Genomic DNA, 5806 nt, shown 5'->3' with positions numbered 1-5806 from the left:
TGAGAAGAGAGGGAGAGAAGCAGGGAGAAAGGGTGAGAAACAGAGAGGCTCTGTACTGAGCCCACTCGCATAGAATGAGGCTTCATGCTGGTAAAGGAGCCTCTCCATTTCTGCCCTCATGGATTAGATCACTTCACTATCCTGCCCGATACCTCTCCAGCTTACTTGGCTCTTGATTGAGAATTGTTCCATATTTTTGCCAAACTTGAGGTTGAGAAAGGAAAATAAATACCTTTAAAAAGTAAAGTCATAGAATCCCTACAGTGCAGAAGGAGGCCATTCGGCCATCGAGTCTGCACTGACCACAATCCCACCCAGGCCATATCCCCTTAACCCCATGCATTAATCCTGCTAATCCCCTTGACACTATGGGATTATTTACCATGGCCAATCAAACGAACCCGCACATCTTTGGACTGTGGGAGGAAACCGGAGCACCCGGAGGAAACCCACACAGACACAGGGAGAACGTGCAGACTCCGCACAGACAGTGACCTGAGGTCGGAATTGAACCCAGGTCCCTGACGCAGTGCTAACCACTATGCCACCGTGCCACCTTGTACATATGACCATTGCTGCCTTGTACATATGACCACTGCTGCCTTGTACATATTACCAGAAAAGTTGTTTCTCTTTTGGTATTGTTAGTTTGCCAAGGATAAGTGGTAAGTGCTTGGAATGCGCTGCCAGAGGAGATGGTAGAAGCAGATACAATAGCAACGTTTAAGAGGCATCTTGACAGATACATGAACATGCCGGTAATAGTGGGATACGGACCGCATAGAGGCAAAAGGTCTTTAGTTTAGAAAGACGTCAAGTGTCAGTGCAGGCTTGATGAGCCGAATGGCCTGTTCCTGTGGTATACCGTTCTTTGTTCTTTGACAATCTAAAAACCTCTTTATTGGTAGCATGGAGACACAATGGGCCCTATTTTACCATTGCCTCATGCCCAAAAACGTGGTAAAGTCAGGTGAGAGGCCATTATCGCGATCCACACCCACATCCGCGCAGATTGCCACTTTACCGAAACCCGGGAATGGCGGCGATTCGATTCGCGCCCAAAACGGGTGCAACAAATGCGCATGCATTTAAATTGAATTAATGAACTGCCCGACCAACTTTATCAGCATTTCCCCCTTTACCACCGCGTTTGCCGATCCGGAACCGCACCGTAATGGACCTGCTGAATAAAAGTCTGAAACGGATGCTCCAGCTTCTGAAGGGCACCTTCCGAGCTTCCAACGGCTCTCTGACTCAGATCAGTGGTGGGGGGGCGGAGGAGCGAGGCGGGTCAGATCATTCTCTGGTTGGGGGTGGAGGAGGGGAGTGAGGCCAGATCGTTGTCGGGGTTGGGAGGGGGGGGGGGGGGGGGGGTGGTGGGGGAGGAGGAGGAGGCGGGTCAGATGTATCTCTGTTGGGGGGGGGGGGGCGACCATTGTCTGGTGAGGCCAGATTGTTGTCTGGGCGGGGGGGGGGGGGGGGGGGGGGGGGGAGGCGGGTAAGATGTATCTCGGGGGGGAGGGGGAGGCCCGATCACTCACTGGTGGGGGGAAGGGGCAGATGGATCTCTGGTGGTGGGGCGGGGTGGCACGGGGACCGCTGCCACTCTGTGGGCGATCGGTGGGGAGGGGAGGGGGGCAGTGGTGGCGATCGGTCTGGGTAGTGGGGGGGTGGATAAGGGGGACAGTGATGTGTGTGGCTAGTGGGGGGGGGTTGGATAAGGCGGACAGTGATGCGTGTGGGTAGAGGGGGTGGATAAGGGGGACAGTGATGTGTGCGCGCAGGTGAACCAACTACAGACTCTCCACAATGACCTCTGTCACCCGGGGGTCACCAGGCTCTACCATTTTATTAAGGCCCGTAACCTGCCCTATTCAGTTGAGGACGTCCGGTCTGTAACCAGACACTGTCCGGTCTGCGCAGAATGTAAGCCGCACTTCTATCGGCCGGACTGGGCACACCTCATAAAAGCCACCTGCCCCTTTGAACGCCTCAGTGTTAATTTCAAAGGGCCCCTTCCTTCTTCTGACCGCAACATCTATTTCCTCAGCATGATAGTTGAGTACTCCCGATTCCCCTTTGCCATCCCCTGCTCAGACATGACCGCAACCACGGTCGTCAAGGCCCTGCACGGCCTCTTCACCCTGTTCGGTTACCCCAACTATATCCACAGCGACCGGGGATCCTCATTCATGAGCGATGAGCTGCGTCAGTACCTGCTCTCCAAGGGCATAGCCTCGAGTAGGACTACCAGCTACAACCCCAGGGGTAACGGACAGGTGGAGAGGGAGAGCGCGACAGTCTGGAAGGCCGTTTTGCTAGCGCTACAGTCTAAAGGCCTTCCAGTCTCCCGCTGGCAAGAAGTACTCCCCGATGCACTACATTCAATTCGGTCCCTCCTGTGTACGGCCACCAACGCCACCACCCATGAGCGGATGTTTGCCTTCCCGAGGAAGTCCTCCTCGGGAGTCGCACTGCCGTCATGGCTGGCATACCCAGGCCCCGTTCTGCTCCGGAGGCATGTACGACCCCATAAGTCGGACCCCCTAGTTGAAAAGGTCCAGCTCCTCCACGCCAACCCCCAATATGCCTATGTGGCATACCACGATGGGCGGGAGGACACGGTCTCTATCCGGGACCTGGCGCCTGTGGGTGCCCCGGAGCCCACTATAACCCCCCACCCCTAAACCCCTCTGTTCAGGTAGCACCAGGTTCGCTTACATCTTTGCCCATTGTACGCAGCTCGCCTGAGCCCCTGGAGTCACCACGCAGGACCGGACCAGAAGGGACAATGGCGGATTCGAGCGGCTCCACCCTGCCATCGGAAGCTACACCCCAACCGGTACTGCGGCGGGTCACAACGACTGGTCAAGCCGCCCGATAGGCTGAACCTGTGAAGGGACGACGCCTTACCTCAGCTTGTGACTCTTATGTGTATATATACCTCTGTACATATGGTTCCACCCACCCCGCCGGACTCTTTTTTTAAAGGAGGGGTGAATGTGGTGAACCACTGTTACTACAAGTATGTGCCTGGACACACCCACGCCGTACCTGGCCCGAGACTCCTCCCTTTCCACCTGTGACCCCTCCCTGTCCACCCAGAGTGGGATATAAAGGTGATGGTCCCTCCTCCTCGCCTCAGTCTAGACCAGGTCAGCTACAAGGGTGTGCTCCTGTTCTCTGTGAATAAAAGCCTATTAGTTTCCCTCACTCACTGGAGTCTTCGTGTCGTAATTGATAGTGCATCAATCTCACTCTTTCACACACACACGTGTCTCCCTCTTTCACTCACACACACTTACATGACCATGCACAGGACTTTCTCTCTCACACACACATATCTGTCTCTCTCTTTCTCACACACTCTCTCTCACAAACTCACCCCCTCTCACACGCACTCACCCCACTTTCTCACTCTCTGAAGCCTAATCTGACCTCCTGCTCCAAGGCCCACTCAGCTGCCCACCCCGCTCTGCCCTGCTGCTCTACCACCCACTCTACCCCTCCGCTCTGCTGCCCGTGCCATTGTCCCCGGCCCCCCTCCTCCCTTCCCAGCTCTGCTGCTCGCCTCGCCCCATCAGCCCGCCCTCGCTCCGAGTTCCATTCCGAGGCCCTCTCTTCCCATCACTCTGCTGACCCCGCTTCAGAGGCCAGCCTGCAGCATTTTAGAAATGTGCCCACCTTGGGTTCCCGGGGCCCCGGCTTGCGAACCCCTGACCTAAGCTGTGCCGCATTCTACCTGGGTGTGAACATTGAATACAAAACCTGATCCAATCCACAAAACAAACATCTCTCAACATAATGAACAAATTACGCCCCCTCCCCACACACACCCTCACCCCCATCCTCACATAAAAATAATTAAATACTCTAACTCTAATATCATTGGTGCACAACACAAATATTTGATGGCAGTCACATTGCATCATGGGCCCAAAATTAACAAATGTTGCTTCTGTACACCAGTCAGAGATTGGAGCTAAATTAGTAAAAGGTAACCCTCGCGATGGAGGGAATAAAGGAACCAGGAGGGAAGTTTTAACCTGGAGGTGTGCACAGTTGAGGGGGGTTAGAACAGCAGAAATGGGAGATCCAGCCTCCACGATTAACTTGAACTCATTAGGCTGACACATTACACACACACTCAGGAAGGGTTGCTTGCCTGATAATGTACAATACAAATACCCAGAGTGATCTTTCAATCCAGTTTTAAATTTAACATCATTTCTGTGGATTTCCCCGGCAGTGAAAGCAATGTGAGAACACAGGCAATTAAGCCAGCTGTTAAAGCTCATGGAAATACCGCAATAAAATACTTTATACTCACAGCTGCTTCCTTCCCTTATTAGTGGGAAAAGTGTTTGTCCACAGGAGTTTTGCTGAGAGCTTACTTACTTCAGAGCCTTTCAGTCACATCAAGATGGGTGGTATCTTGGTTGTCTTAGATTAGACCTCTGCCAAGGAGCAGTAAGAGACACACCAGCTCCAGCAGTATCTGGCTGCAGTCGAGAGACCTTTATAACAAAGAGCAGAACAGCAGAGAAGGGTGCAACTCATGGGAGGCACTACTCAACACGACTGAGTGTCCTTGACACGTTGAACAGCAGTGATTCAGGAGGTTCAGATTATTGCCTCAGGTAGTGGCAGGCTTTTGACACCTTCTGGAGGAATATCCACTCCCTGCTGGACCTAGTGGCCATGTATCACTATGGCTGTCAAAACCACTACCTCCCTCCACTTCTTTTGCCACAGCTACACCCAGGACTCTGACAGATGTATCAAGTATCTCCTCATCAGCAGTCCACAACTGCATAAGACAAGTATTATAGTCCTTGTAGAGATAGATGGTAGAGTCCGATAACTTTCAACAATAGATTGGAATTCCCAGTCATCAGTTCAAAGGATCACACGACAAAATTCCATGTTTTAAGAGTTTTACTCAAACAAACAAGCTAAAATCAACATCAACTAAACATGACTTAGTAGGCAACTAAACAAAACTACAGAAAAGGTAACTTATTTTAACTTTCGAACACAACCAAAGCCCCACTCCACATTTATACGTTACACCCTACTCTTGATAAGGGGGGCAGTGATGTGTGTGGGTGGGGGGGGGGGGGCGTGGATAAGGGGGACAGTGATGTGTATTGGCCAAGCTAAATTCTCCCTCAGTGTATCCGAATAGGTGCCGGAGTGTGGCGACTAGGGGATTTTCACAGTAACTTCATTGCAGGGTTAATGTAAGCCTATTTGTGACACTAATACATAAACTAAGCATATCCCTTTAGCCCCAAGAGCTACATCTAATTTCTTCTTGACATCACACAATGTTTTGGCCTCAATTACTTTCTATGGTAGTAAATTCCACACATTCTGCGCTCCAAGTCCAATGAAGAGGGGGAAAAAAGTAGATGACATGTGATGAAGGCAAAGCATCACGTTGGAGGTGCTTCAGGACACTCGGATATTAATGTAAGGTTTCCTTGGGTTGCATAGGTGATCCGATGTCAAAAGCACATGCAGCAGTCACTCTTCCTGCGTACTCTTCCAATGTAGGTGACACAAAGCATTCTGGCAAACATCCAACCAATCCTTTGCACTGTCCCCCATTGATCCAGCTGAACTGAAACCCTCCAACTCAATCAGACCTCGTTCCCCAAACCCCCTGCAGGCTCAACACCCACCTACCCAACCCCAACCCAATCCCCCACAAACCAACCCTCCCCCGTCGATCTCTAAACCCCCTCCACCATCCATCCCAATCTCCCCAACCTCTAACACTTCAACCGCTAACTTCTGATTC

This window comes from Mustelus asterias, chromosome 20 (assembly GCF_964213995.1).
Source record: "Mustelus asterias chromosome 20, sMusAst1.hap1.1, whole genome shotgun sequence".
Classification (NCBI taxonomy): Eukaryota; Metazoa; Chordata; class Chondrichthyes; order Carcharhiniformes; family Triakidae; genus Mustelus; species Mustelus asterias.
This window is presented reverse-complemented; position numbering follows the sequence as displayed.